Source organism: Fundulus heteroclitus, chromosome 19, assembly GCF_011125445.2.
Source record: "Fundulus heteroclitus isolate FHET01 chromosome 19, MU-UCD_Fhet_4.1, whole genome shotgun sequence".
NCBI classification, from domain to species: domain Eukaryota; kingdom Metazoa; phylum Chordata; class Actinopteri; order Cyprinodontiformes; family Fundulidae; genus Fundulus; species Fundulus heteroclitus.
The window spans coordinates 938000-952357 of NC_046379.1; the positions used below are offsets into that span (position 1 = coordinate 938000).

At 39.3% G+C, this 14358-nt stretch overlaps 1 protein-coding gene across 2 annotated transcripts in view; it reads right to left on the bottom strand.

The window, feature by feature from the left end:
- The window catches only part of LOC105939749 (leucine-rich repeat and fibronectin type-III domain-containing protein 5), a 150395-nt gene extending 141271 nt beyond the window's left edge, over positions 1–9124 (bottom strand). For both annotated transcript variants that reach the window (XM_012882027.3, XM_012882026.3), the window contains exon 1: positions 8178–9124. The gene's annotated coding sequence lies outside the window, so the exon portion shown is untranslated. The remainder of the gene's footprint in view (positions 1–8177) is intronic.
- Positions 9125–14358: the final 5234 nt, after the last annotated feature.

Below are 14358 nucleotides of genomic sequence, written 5' to 3' on the forward strand. Positions count from 1 at the left end.
AATATGGCCCCAGTAAAGACACGAGGAAGAGGATATGATTGTCACCATCCGTCATCTTCAAAAAATATTAACTCTTTTCTTTTGTAAGTTCTTTGATTTAGTTTTGACCCAGTTATTTCTATTTTAAGGTGGATTTTCTCTTTTAAGGGAGGAATTTAAAGACTACACTTCCTACTCATAAGCACAATGTGTGTGTGTGTGTGTGTGTGTGTGTACACACACATACACACAATATTTTTTGCCAGTCATCTTAGAAAAAGAAACATTCACTTTATAGAGATATATTACACATAGAGTACAATAGTTCAAGCTTACATTTATTATAATTTTGATGATTATGGCTACAGGTAAAGAAAACCCAAAATTGCGTGTCTCAGAAAAACGACTGTTTCATCACAATTATGCTACAACACTGAGCTTATCTTTATTGTATTTTTGCTTAAAACGGCTTTATGTGGTGTTGCTGTATCAGCACTAAATCATTTCAATAATCTTAATTTGGACATCCCTAAAGCTTGAAACCCAAGGAGCATTGAGAGGGTCAAAGATCATTTGAGGTAAAGACTCCAGCTAAGTGGTGAAGGACAACTCAGTGACCAAGACGAAGGCCGAAAATCATATCTTAAAAATGTAACCACAATGCAAGCAGAATCTGCATTTCTGAACCTGTCACCTCACACTTGCAGCAGCAATGCAGTGATCTATATGGCATTAATATATGTATATATATATATATATATATATATATATATATATATATATATATATATATATATATATATATATATATATATATATATATATTCAGTATGCTTGAAAAAAAGTATGTTGAATGTTTTACATAACTACAACAAAAGGTGGTCTTTCATAGCAACATATGCATGCTGCACCAGTTTTAATTAACAAGGGAAGGGAGTAGTGTTCTTAATTACATTTTTTTCTACTGTATCCTAACAAAAACATTTATAGTTATAAATGTTAATGTTCCTTAGGGAAGAATGTATTAGAGCAGTATAAACATAAAATCCATATGTAGAAAATTCCTTGTTTTTATTCCAAATAGATGTATAATAGAGGGCAAAAAAACTAATTATAAGCTCACTGTTTCCACAGGATTTAAGAGTGAAAGTATCACCCAGCTTCTCCTAAACAAATACTCTTGATTATTCATCATCATCATCATCATCATCATCATCATCATCATCATCATCATCATCATCATCATCATCATCATCATCATCATCATCATCATCACTGGGACCAACTTAATGAAGGCAGCAGTGTCAGCAGTTACTTTTCTGGTCAATCCAAAGTCCACAATGAGACAAAAGGGTCTTTCACAAGTACAGAAAAATACATTTATGTCAAAGTATGGCTTATTTATTTAAAGACAAAATTGACTGCAAACTAAACATCTGCAAAGCTGCCACTGAATCAGCAACAGGTCTTCTCCAACAATAACCAACAATTGAATCTTCACCACCGCGTTAGTAGAACCTTTATCAACATTGGCTGCTCGAGCCAAACTGGATCATCAATAGCATAGTGATCCAGAACACAGCAGAGAAGATTCATGGTGTTGCAACAGCCTAGTCAAAGTCATGGCCAAGTTCTGTAAACCTCAATGAGCCTCAAAGTTAGAGAGAAACCTCCATGTAAGAGACCGATGAAGTCAGAAACTGGCTGAGTAGTATTGTTCATCTAGGTGGTTTTAAAAACTGATGCATCATGGGGTGTGCTTAGTTTTCCCCATTAATATTCACCTAAATCATCAGCTTCTTAAGATAATACTCAAAAGGAAAGACAATATGAGTTCAGTTCATACTTTATTCATTATGTTCTTTTAACACAGTAAGAATCTCTGGCATTGTTGTAAGTGAGGATGAGGATCTCTTTAAGTATTTGCTGATGTTTGTTTGTCCACTTGCTAATTATTGTTAAATGATTAACAAAATATAAAAATTTTTGCAGGTAAGAGTTTACCCTGAACAATCTGCTTCTTTGCTGTTATTGAAAAAGAAGGAAACTTCTAACTCTGATCTGGGAGTCTTTGCTTATGTTCAGATTGGACAAAAGTCAAAGAAAGTAAGTCAATTAAACGTCAAGCTTTCTCATATTTTATAGAGATTGTTTGCTAGACTCATGACCCATAAAAGCATAAAAACAGGCCATGGTTGACAGTGTCAGAATGCTTTGCTGTTAGTGGAGACGACTTTCAGGGTTTTACAAACTCAGCAGAAATGTTCACTTACTTCTGCAGGAGGAAGATGTGGAGCCTGGCATTTATAAAAGCTAACAGCAAAGTCCTGAACCACAAGTAAAAGTCAATGAATTGATGCTAAATGTTATATTTAGTCTCATAAGAGACATATAGAAAATACAAACAGTTTTTATAGGCACAGAAGAAATACTTTTCTAACAATGTCTTTGAATGGAACAAAGCATTTCTTCAGTTCCAATAAAGCTCCAAACATTTTACTTCAGGGCAACAGTGTAAATATATAGCTGTATTTTGTGGCAACTTGTTCCATAGTCTGAGTGCCGCATTAGAAAGAATCCATTAGCGAAAAATAAGTTGCAGTGTTTAATATCAGCCAAAGAGGGTTTTGCAGCTGGTGGTACTGGTGCAATAAAATAGGTGGTACAGAAAGAAAATATCCAAGAAGCACATCTTAACTGGTTTTGGAAAGAATAAAGACAGACAAACCTCATCTTCATCCAAACTGGTCCCCCTTAGATGATAGAAGACTAAGTAAAGGGTTAACCATTAAGCTGCAAACCACATAGGCTTTAGCCTGCCACGTACCTGAAACTGCTGAAACAGCAGTTAATAGAAGGAGTGTGCCAACCAAGGAAGAAGGTTCCTGCTCCAAAATAAAAGCCTCAAAGTGTGGTGAAATCTACAGCTACCCACACTGACAAACCAAATGTCTGCTGGAGAAATGTTTGATGGACAGAGAAGCCAAAGATGGAGCTGTTTAGCCGCAGTGAGTAGAAGTTTGTTGAAGGATGTCATGGTAAGGCTTTTGACCAAAAGGTACTGCACCAACCTTAACAGATGGTGGTGACAGCATCATGTTGTGGAGTTATTTTGCTCTACAGGTGAAATACACTAAATGAAATGGAAAAATTATCACCACAACACATCTAAACTGGCTTTGAGAAGAATAAATACAGAGAAACATCATCCTTATTGAACATTTATGGCAGGATCTAAAGCATAGCAGCATTTCAGTGGTTCTGCCTATAAGATAATGTAAAATGATAATGATGATGACATCAGTTTCTAGATGATGACTTTTAAATCTACCTTTATGAACACACATCAATATCCATGTTTCTGCAGACAGGGAAGTTGTGTTCTCGGCATTGAGCCAAATGTCTGTCTGCATTGTGTCGCTTTCACACATATTTTATCTGCAGTGCACACAGCTCATTATCACCCAACATGTCTCACATCTGTCATGTCACCCTCTCCTCACCCTCGCACCACCGTGCACACCACGACGCCCATGTACACACCAGACATGCTGCATCCTTCTCCAGGCAGGATTTTGTCTACAGAAGAAATGACAATAGCTTGTTTCACCTCCAATTAAACAGATTTTGCATTGAGTTTCCCAGACAACCCTGGTTTTAAAAACCAACAATATGGAAATCAATTTGAGTTTAATTACAGTCTCACTAATAGATTAAATCATGATCTTAAGTTAAGTCACTCAGAGACTAATCCTGCCTTGGCAAGAATAAGCTACTTATTTAGAGCTACGTGATGGCACTGACACAATCTGGGTAGTGTGGTTTTCAGTGTTGGCATGGCAACAATTCATAAAAAACAAATATCACTGCATTTTCTGATTTCATTTAAGAAATCTGTATGTATAGTTATGTATCCTACACTGCTCAAAAAAATAAGGGACACTTTGAAAATGCATCAGATCTTAAATAGAGACCAAATCCTGCTGGGATCCCTTAATGACATAGAATGGGTAATGTGTGGAGGCCAAAGGATGCCACATCATTTAATAATTATCAACTCACAGGAGGCTTAATTCAATGTCACAGAAAGTGAAACTAAAAAAAAAAAATGCAGCAGGCTGAATTTGCTGAAATGCAACTCAGAATAGTCCTTAGTAGTTTAGATGGCGGCCACGTGCTTGTATGGATGCCTGATGTCAGCGGATGCTTCTTATAGGATGATGGATGGTGTCCTGGGATTTCTCCTCCCAGACCCTGACCAGAGCGTCACTGACCTCCTGGACAGTCTGAGGAACAAACTGATCTAAACATCGTCCCAGAGATGTTCTATTGGATATAGATCAGGGGAGCTTTTAGGCCTGTTACTGGTATCCATTCCTACAACCAGGAAATGCCAGTCTTACCACAACATGCCTGTGGCCTCCACCTGCAAAACCATTCCACTTTTTATGAGGTTTTCTCATTATTGGACCTGTTATTAATTTCACAGCACATAAGGTTGTTTTTTCAGCTGACAATGATTACCAACCTCCTCTACTACCTGACTGAAAAGGTCATTATTCCAGAAGTTTAACAAACTTATTATTGTACTGTAATCAGAAACTATCCATTTACATTTTTTTGAGCAGTGTATACAGTTATTATGTCTTCAAGGCATCCTTGCAAGTGTATTAACTAGTAAATGATTTTACAAAAACATATTTCATAAACTGTGAGTGTTGGTCAGCTGGTTTTTAGCTTTGTTCTGAATGTTGTAATAATGTCCACACATATGAGGACCAGAGTAGAAACGACTGCATTTTTTAAATAAAATTGGTAAGTGATTTTACGTTTGAAAGACACAAAGCACCCAGGAGCTGCTTCTCTGGTAAACCTCCTTTGAGACAAACTCTACAGCAGTGGTCACCAACATGGGGCCCACGGGCTCCAAGGAGCCCCGAGGACCACCAGCTTGTTCTAAAAACAGTGCAATCCACCAGTGAGCTGCATCTAAAACCTTATTTTATTCCGTTATTCTTCCTGTTTATCCACACTTGCATTTATATAGATTTAAAAATTACCACGGTTACCACGCAGGCTATAAAAGAAAAAGTTAGGATAAAATACAATGAATGAATCTGAGCTAGCTGTTTGGGTTGGGCCACATGCACAGAAGTTGCTGTGAACAAATAAATAGGAAATAAATAAATCTACTTGATAACAGCCATTAGTTGATGCAGCTAGGACCACAGCGCTGTTTTTCTTTCCTCCTAATGTGGCTCTGAGTCAACTCGCTACTTATTCCCTTACTACTTAATGTGTGATCTGAGGATTACAGGATGATTATTCATATGTGTAGGTATGCTAGGTGGATGTGTGTCTACTTAACATGGAGCACCTCTGAATTAAAACCTGAATCAATCCTGGAAACGGATATGTGACACAAACTGACTGGTCCGTGTGTGTTTCCACTACTCTAACGTTAATGCAGCAAAATATTTTGGCAAATTTCAAATATAACTAACAAGCAAGCAAACAAAAAAAGAACAAGTATATCTGATGGTGCCAGAAGCGTAGACTGTCATCCTGCAACATCAAGAAGCTAAGAAATTGTTTGCCATATTTATCCTTGGTCAAATTCTTCATTTTTTTGTTGAATATGTAAATTTTATTTGTTCCCTTTCATTCATGCTTGTGTGGTGAAAATAATAGCCGGGGGGAAACTTTCAAGTTTGCCTGACAGCTCTGTTGTCAGTTAGCCTGTTTATTTTCCTCCCCCAGACTCTCTGATGGCGTTCTCAGGAAATGTTGCTGCACTCGATAATGACCCCACACCCTCACACTCCTGCATATGATTTCAGTCGCATGCAGAGACATTTCAGATGTCCCTGCATCAGGACAGCTTCCTACCACCAGCCTCTCCACTGCTGGTAGGAAAATACTCCCAACAATCTCTCTCTGCATCTAGTCACCTCTCCTTGTCTGTCTGAGCAGAAGAACGCGTTGCGTTTATAAGAGTTTTCTTTGAGAATTATTTTGAAACCATGCATCATTTCCCGTCGTCTTCAGCGCTATGGACAACTTTGTTCAACTAATATTTTTTGGATGCTGTAAATAAGAAGAAGAATATTGGAGAAGGGAAGATTTTTGTGTAAAGGTTCAGCATAAATGTAACTAAATCAAACAAACGTGGCTTCTTTTGGTTGTCATAAATTCTTGAGTACCGATTCAAAATAAAACCTGTTGCTCAAATACTATACTATTCATCCTGAACCTAATGATACAGCAGAGCTGCCCTCATAGACTAGATATGAAGGGATGAGCAGAACTAGAATTACTCAACATCACTGGCTTCTCTCCCTTTGCTCTTTTCCCTACTCTCCTTTTCTAGAGCAGAGGAGGTATTTGCATAATGCCACCATATCCGCGGATCATTAACACCAGCATGAGTGGCTCGTGCGCACAAATTTATTGCCTTGATCAATCAGTGCAAACTACCGTACCGACGATAACTACATACCGGTGGATGGAGAAAAGGCTTTCCAAATGTTAACTTTGCAGCAGCCCCAGATTAAGAGTTTTCAGCCTACAAACCCCAAGTGGGGGAGGCTGGGTAAAAATGATTTCATTTTTCTCGATGAAATGCACATTATAATTCAATTACTGACCAGCCAGTACAATCTTTTGTGGGAATGTTTTTTAAAGCAATATTTTATTTTTCAATATTATGTGATCAGTGGCCACATACAAGTTTGCCCAACAATCTTTGTTAAAGCATAGCTACAATAAAAAATCTTCCATTAGCAATGCATGGTCCCTTATAGATATGTTTCGATTCTATAGCCTTCTATAAAACAAAGGAGGCAAGCAGTGAGAACTCTCAGCTGTTTCCATACTAAAAAGAATCCAATTTCTTTCTCTGGGCTGGAGGGAAGATGAAACCTTCCAACAGGAAATGTGTAAAATTAGACAAAAATGAAATGATCCTTTCTCAAAAGCCACATAATCTGTGACAGCCAGGGACCACTTGCAATTGCAGCAGGAGTAGACTCCATCCAAGACAAAACCCTGCGTGTGGAAGACTCATGGCTTCTGCAGCTTCCCCTGTTCTGTGTTCCAACATGGCATATCCATTATATTTCCTGCTCCAACAGGGCGTTTCACTGCAATTAAGTTTCTCCTGAGCAAATTCTGTGAATGCCTCACAAAATCCTCACATGATAAAAATGCCAAAGACAACATGAGGTAAATAATTTAGACTGTGTGGTAAAACGCTTCAACAATGAGTTTTATTTCAATCTATATAGTTTTAAAGCAAATGATTTGCTAGACCAACTAAATCCCTAAAAGCTTGTCCTGATTCAGGCTTTGTCATATCACACGCACAGTCCTCATTTACAAGTGCCAAATGACGTCAGAAACAACAGCGCAGACGGTCAATCTCATGCAGCCAACAAGGTTTGAGGCTCCACCACGCACACAATCAGCCTCATCAGATATTTCCCCCCCCCCCCCCCCATGTTTGCTCCACCTAACGCAGCTACATGCAGCTCGGTGGGTGTGCACTTTGAAAACCGCAGCACAGGCTCTTCAGCCGGACAGCTGGAGCAGCGCCGTGCATGCGCGCAACTTTTGCATTCTCCACCACGGTGCGCGCGCGAGCACGCGCACACTGAAGCACACATTTAGGTGAGCACGGAGCTGCAGCTGATAGGATGCCAGTCCTGCCAGGAGCCTGCACGCATTGATCCACCAAGTACTGAGCCCCTTTGAATTAAACCAGACACTTTTGACCTTGTACGTATATATATATATATATATATATATATATATATATATATATATATATATATATATATATATATATTGAATGCCCCTCTGTCCCTATAGTATGCACCCGCCCCGTTTCAGCATCATCACCAAATGTCGAAGCAAAGAATTTTAGATAACTCTCAATACTGTTGGTCCACCATCCGTCTACTCTAATAGACACAGCCGAGGATGATAGATAGATAGATAGATAGATAGATAGATAGATAGATAGATAGATAGATAGATAGATAGATAGATAGATAGATAGATAGATAGATAGATAGATAGATAGATAGATAGATAGATAGATAGATAGATAGATAGATAGATAGATAGATAGATAGATAGATAGATAGATAGATAGAGCCATTTTGTGCGTAAAAGAGGAGTACATCCGTTAGATTTACCTCTTCCCTGATGTGTTTTCTTCCCACTGTTTCAGCGCACAGTTGTTTCTCCAAATCCCATCCTTATGCCAATAATGAATGTAGTTGTAACTCCACTCAGGTTCCAATGAAAGAATATCCTCCTCATATGTGACGTGTCGAGCCGTGGTAAATGCGCGTAATATCCTTTAGGTGTGAGTTAATTCCGCTCGGGTTTAGAGTTCAATCCGTTTCTTTCAGAGGGGTGCGTCCGTTTTGCATTCTCTCAGCGCCCAACGACTACATCCTTCTCCGTTTCTGCCTCCTCTCTCTTTCTTGCTCTCCCCCGTCTTTTTCTCTCCCGGATTCATCCCTCCATCCCCGGGGCGAGAGAAATATCATCCGGCAGAGAAAGTGGAGTGGTTCTCCGAACCTAAACTCACCAATCGTCCCTGCTATAACCCTCGTATTTTTTATTTTTTATTTCTTCTTTTTCCCCAAATGTTCTTCGCCCACCTACTAAATCAACCTCGTCCAGGTGAAACTCGATTTCCAGCAGAAGACAGAAATTATTCCAGGGAAATAACAAGTTATTCCGTTTATTCTCATTTCCATTTGAGCAGACAGAGTCGGCTGGTTATTACGCACTCCTAGAATTCCATGAGGGGCTCTCCTGCTCGCATTCTCTTTGGAAAGCAGGTAAATCTGTTCAGAGACGCTTCACTCCCTCTCTGTCCCTCTCCGAGTCTATCCGGCCCCAGCCTCTGTTAACTCTGTGCGTCTTGTCTCCAATTAGAGACAGAACCGAATAGAATAAAACAGAACCGAATAGAAGAGAAGAGAACAGAAAAGCAGGTAACGTCCCACTGAAGCTGTCCTCCTGTCCCCGTCGCGCAGCGCGCAACTGCCCGGTCCGGTCCCGCTCCTCGGTGCTCCTGCAGGGCGCTTCTCCCGCACAGTTAATCCTCACCGCACAGCGAACATGATCACAGTAAAGTATAAACGAACTGCAGAGACCTACTTCCTGCCGCAGATTTCAAAATAAAACCCATCAGAGTCGCCTTCAATCTTCCAAGCAGCATCGTAGAGTCCTCTGTGACACAATAAATAAAAGATCAGCAACAGGTCTTTGCTTGAATGAGATCAAATTAATTTTAGTGCTTTCAAGTTCTGGCATTTAAGAAACCTTAAACAATTCACCAATATTTCATCGGCTTTAAAGGCAAAGCGTGAAGTCAGGTAAAACACTAAGAGTGCACCTTGCTGGTTTATTCAATAAAAGCCATTTATTATAATAATGGTAGTGTGCATATAAAATGCCCCTCTACCAGATAACTCAGTAGCAGAAACTTCACTTTGTCCAGGTTTACTTTAAACAGGAAAGACCAGCATCAACATTAACATAAAAACGTGATAAATTAGATCTGGTTTATGAGATGGTTCCATCATCATTCTACTCATTCTGTGTTTTATCCACATCACGTTTCCACCAAAACTGTGAATTTTCAGGGAGGATCCACATAGTAAAGTCTTCACACCTACATGGATTCTCTGCCTTGTTCTACAGACACATCTGCTGTTGACTATTGGTCAGTCAACTCCACGCCTGCAGCTGCCAGCCATTACCGTTCAGATCCTCCTCACTCATTGCAGCCATCCTAGATTTATGTATGCCTCCTCCTCCTGCCAAAAGCCAACAAAGAACCAGTAAGGCATGACTCAAAAGCAGCAGCCCCTGCTAACTAAACTAATCATGTTCTGCTTTTGGCAACACAGGATGCTGCAGGAGTCCCCGGTTTCACCGCTTCTTTCTTCCTGTTGATCACAGAATCAGATTCTGGTGGACAGGAGCTGAGAGCCAACTGTCTCCACACATAAACCAGACAATATGAATCATACTCTGCTCTCTACTACTTCTGCCTGCATGCGGCTTCAGAAACCTGGAAAAAACAGGTAAACTGACCAAATGCCAGTCCTACATCTCTGCAGTTTACATCCATCCAGAACCCACCTCACAGAGAGGTATTTTAACATCTAATGCTGACAGCATCTTTTATTTTTACGAGAACCCAGCTCATTTCTGGTCTGACCTTGAATCCATTGTAGAAATTGACTACCTTCCTCCTCCAGCATGGAAGGTGTTCCTGTAGAAAATCTTTATTTTTACACTTTGTGGGATGCGCTGTGGTATGAATAGTCCTGTAATATCTGTACCGACGTTCATTTTTCATCTGTTGAAAGAAACTCCAGTGGTTTTAATCCACCCCTCCCCACCATTTGTTCAACTGATTGAAATAATACAGTTCAGTTTATTTATTTAGCACCAACTAACATCATGTCATCTGAAGCAGCATTCACTCCTCCTGAAAGAGCGTAGAGCCACAGTGGACAGTCATCTGCATTGTTGATGGCTTTGCAGCAATCCCTCATACTGAGCATGCATGAAGCGACAGTGGAGAGGAAAACTCCCCTTTAACAGGGAGGAGAACCTCCAGCAGAACCAGAACCAGGCTGAGACACAGAAAAGAGCCCTTAAGCTTTGATCTAGGAGTACTTTCTATATTAGAGAGGGCAATGGCAGAGGAAAGAAATATCATTCTAAAATTGTAATTAAGACAGCGGGAACAAACACTTGCAAATCTATCATTTTTGCAGCATTAATCTTTTGAAACCAATACTTACAGTAATCAATTTAGACTTTTTTGAAACAGAGTGTCAGTATATATCATCAAGTGATGATATATACTGTTGACTTTATATACATTTGGCCTTGAGATGACATAGATATCTTGACTTGTATCTGTGTGAATCCATGTAAATTCTGAGCCAATGTGTCCCCAAAATGTCCTTTTGGTTAATAATGACAATAAAGTCTCTTGATTCTTGTCAAAGCAGGCTTAGCAGATATCATTAGAAAAATAAAGCTTGTGTACGAACTGTCACTGAAACATAAAATGCTTTTTCCTTTTTTTGGTGACGTCACTGGAGATTGGAAGAGTAGCCACAAATTGCATTCAAGTACAATTAATGATACTTCATAATATTATTTAAGTAAAAGTAAAATGTCTGGTGCAGAAAACTACTTCTAGAAGTATATTGCTTTTAAAATAGTTACTCAAGTAAATGTAACTGGTTCCTGGCCACCTCTGCTGAGGAGGGATTGGTAAGGAGCCATTCATCTGATTCAGGCGTGTTGTAGAAGGGATCCATCCCAGAGTTGCAGGATAGTAGGTCTCCAGGACTGTAGTTGGGTGCAACAGTATGCCATCCAAAGGATTCAAAGACTTGTGTTTTACGGTTGGGAATTATCTAAACATGTAAGTGTGAAAATGTTGAGGGGAAACAGATCATTTGGGCAAACAAAGGACCTGAAGAGAAAGGAAATATACAAACTTAAAATCTCCTGAAAATATGGCAAAGTTCACAGTTAAAGCCAATCAAGTTTTGCTAAAAATGGACTATAGACAAATTACTCTGACTTGAAGAAACAAGGGGACTGCTTGGTTATGCAGCGTAAGCTCAGTTTGACCCATAGACCTTCATATCAACAGCATGATGTCTCCAACCCAATGCATCATGGCTGGGATGGTGATCTTTGGAATGCACTGGTCTTTGTTCTTATGTTTATATCAAATAGTTCTTTTTTGGTCTCATCTGTTCACATGACGTCTCACATGCCTCCTCTGGATCAAGATGGTCATAAGCCAAGCTGAGACAGGCCTGGAGGTGTGCTGGCTTAGGCAGGAGGACCTTAATCCATGATGGCGTAGCCACAGTGCGACTGTAGACCCAGCTCTCTCTCAGGTCATCACCCAGCCTTGTGCAGATCTAAAATTTGGTCCCTGGTATCCTTAGAAATGTTTTTTTTTTGCCCATGGTGGAGAAGTTGGAGTGTGATTGATTGTGTGTGTAGACAGGAATGTTTTCTACTGGTAAAGAGCTCAAACTGATGCACTTAATACAGGTAAAGAGTGGAGGATTGGAGGGCTTCTTAAATATGAACCAGCAGGTCTTTGAGAGCTAGATTTATTGCTGGTTGGTAGGGGTTAACATACGTATTCTTCTGCAAGGAAGTGAAATTGAATAATTAAAAAATCATACTATATGAACAGAAATGTAGTAAAATTAGAAACTTCTCTGTTCTTTAAGGGGGGACAATTGTAGAATTGGCACAGTTTTAAATACTTATTTTCTCCACTGTAAATCGCCTGGTCGTACTTTCATTTCTTGCCAATGCACCTGCTGCTATGTGCACTGAAACAACAACCATACAAGCCCTGCAGCTGGATGGAGGAACTGGCAACCCCCGCCTCCATGCTTCTATCATGTGTTAGCTGTTGGTTATCTAGATAAAAATAAATATATGCTGTCCATTGATTGTGAAAGATTTAAAGAAATCTACCATCCCTTCAGTTTACAAGTATTAATTATAGTCGGATGCTTGAAGGAATTATAGACATCACATCAACCACTGGTAGGTTATACCAAAGACAGCGTGAAACAGTTTTTTACTTTTTTGTTATGTAGATCATTTACAACTATTAAATATCCTTAATATTTGTGGACGTATTTCCATATCCATGCAGCTATGCATGTTTTTGTTGTGAACCAGTGTCATTTTCTGCTTTTCAGATGAGGTTTAACAATAGCAGTCCTAAAACCTAGAAGCGGCACCCTCTGAGGAGAATAATTAATCATCTTTTTTTTAAAAGTAGCTTTATTTATTAGAATTTTATTTTAACTGATTATATCTAAATAATCTTTGTCTTATTCTTTGGAGAAATACCACCTTTTTTGGAGTTTCTCCGTTATATTTGTTGTTTTCTGAGAGTCACAGAATGATTGGTGGTGAATAAACCAACCGAATCCAACCTACAGGGTACTGTTGCTGCCAATTGGTTTATTGATTGGCTCTTAATAGCTATTAAAGTTATTGAGAAATCGTTACGTGGCTGATGGGTTAGCTCCCTGCTGAAACTGCTCTTTATTCCAAGCAGGTGATTCATAATTGTTGTAAATCTGTACTCAGTTAACCATTTCAAGCCTAATCACTCTGATTTACTTTTGTGCAAATAAAAATGTCTAATTTTAGTCGCATAATAAACTTAAAAGCACATGACCTTCAGTAAAATGGGTAACAGTAAATGGGGTGCTATAATAAATAACATAACAATCTGTTTTATACTGTATTACAGATCAATAATCAAATCATAACACATAACTCAGGATGATGACAAGGTTCTCAGTATCGTGTAGTTTAATGTTCACATTTTAAAAGTAAGAAGCTGTTGTTAATTTAATACCTGTGGGCCCTGCCAGGTGGCTGCAGTCATGTTGGAGGCTCTCTCTGGCCCCCTCTGGAGACGCAATGTCCTCCAGAGGGGGCAGTGGGCTGTGGAGCGCTTTCTCATCGACAGCAGAGTGACCCAACTCAAATGCAGTAATTTAAGATGCTCTATAACTTTTAAAGTCAAATGTCACTTAAAGCCTAAGCAAACAGGAAGTCACAGGATGTTACCATCACCAGAGGAAGCGCTGAAGAACTTTATAAACATTTCTGTCTGGTGCGGCTGGATTTATTTGCATTAAATGATCTGACCTTTTATTCTTTCATCTTGGATTCCAGCACCAGATGTTTGATTGATTTTATTAGTCTGGTGATGGGGAAGCCAGGAGTGTGTCTGTAGCTCACATAGCAGTTTAAAATGAGCACAGAAACTATTTAAATGTTCCACCACAGGCTCTCCAGTGCAGTTGGTTTGCTTTTGTAGTTGTGTGCTGTAACTCTTGAGTCATTTTCTGTCAGGTAGTATTCAGCCCTGCTCCTGCAGGCTTCCTCAGCTTCCCATCTTAGCTCGGTTTGTGCCAGCTCTCGCAGGGCTTTGATCATTTATGTTGCTCATGATATTTGGGGTTGAGGTTCCTTTACTTGAATTCTCTTTTAGCTCTTGACATGCAAGGTTAGCATTTACATCTCATCACGTTTGAAACAGGTTTGGTATCTCCTCCCTATGTGGATAAGGGACGCAGCGTTACAGGAACTTTAACTGTATATTGGTCCTGTTTTGCTGTACCTCAGTATTTATTTGCACTTGTGTTTATTTCACCCAAATGGATGGAAATGGAACAATTTTCTTTTATTTGGCTGCTCTTAAGCATGGCAATATTGAACACTAAACATTGACATCAATCTGAGAAATATTCTAACAATGTACCTCTTCAC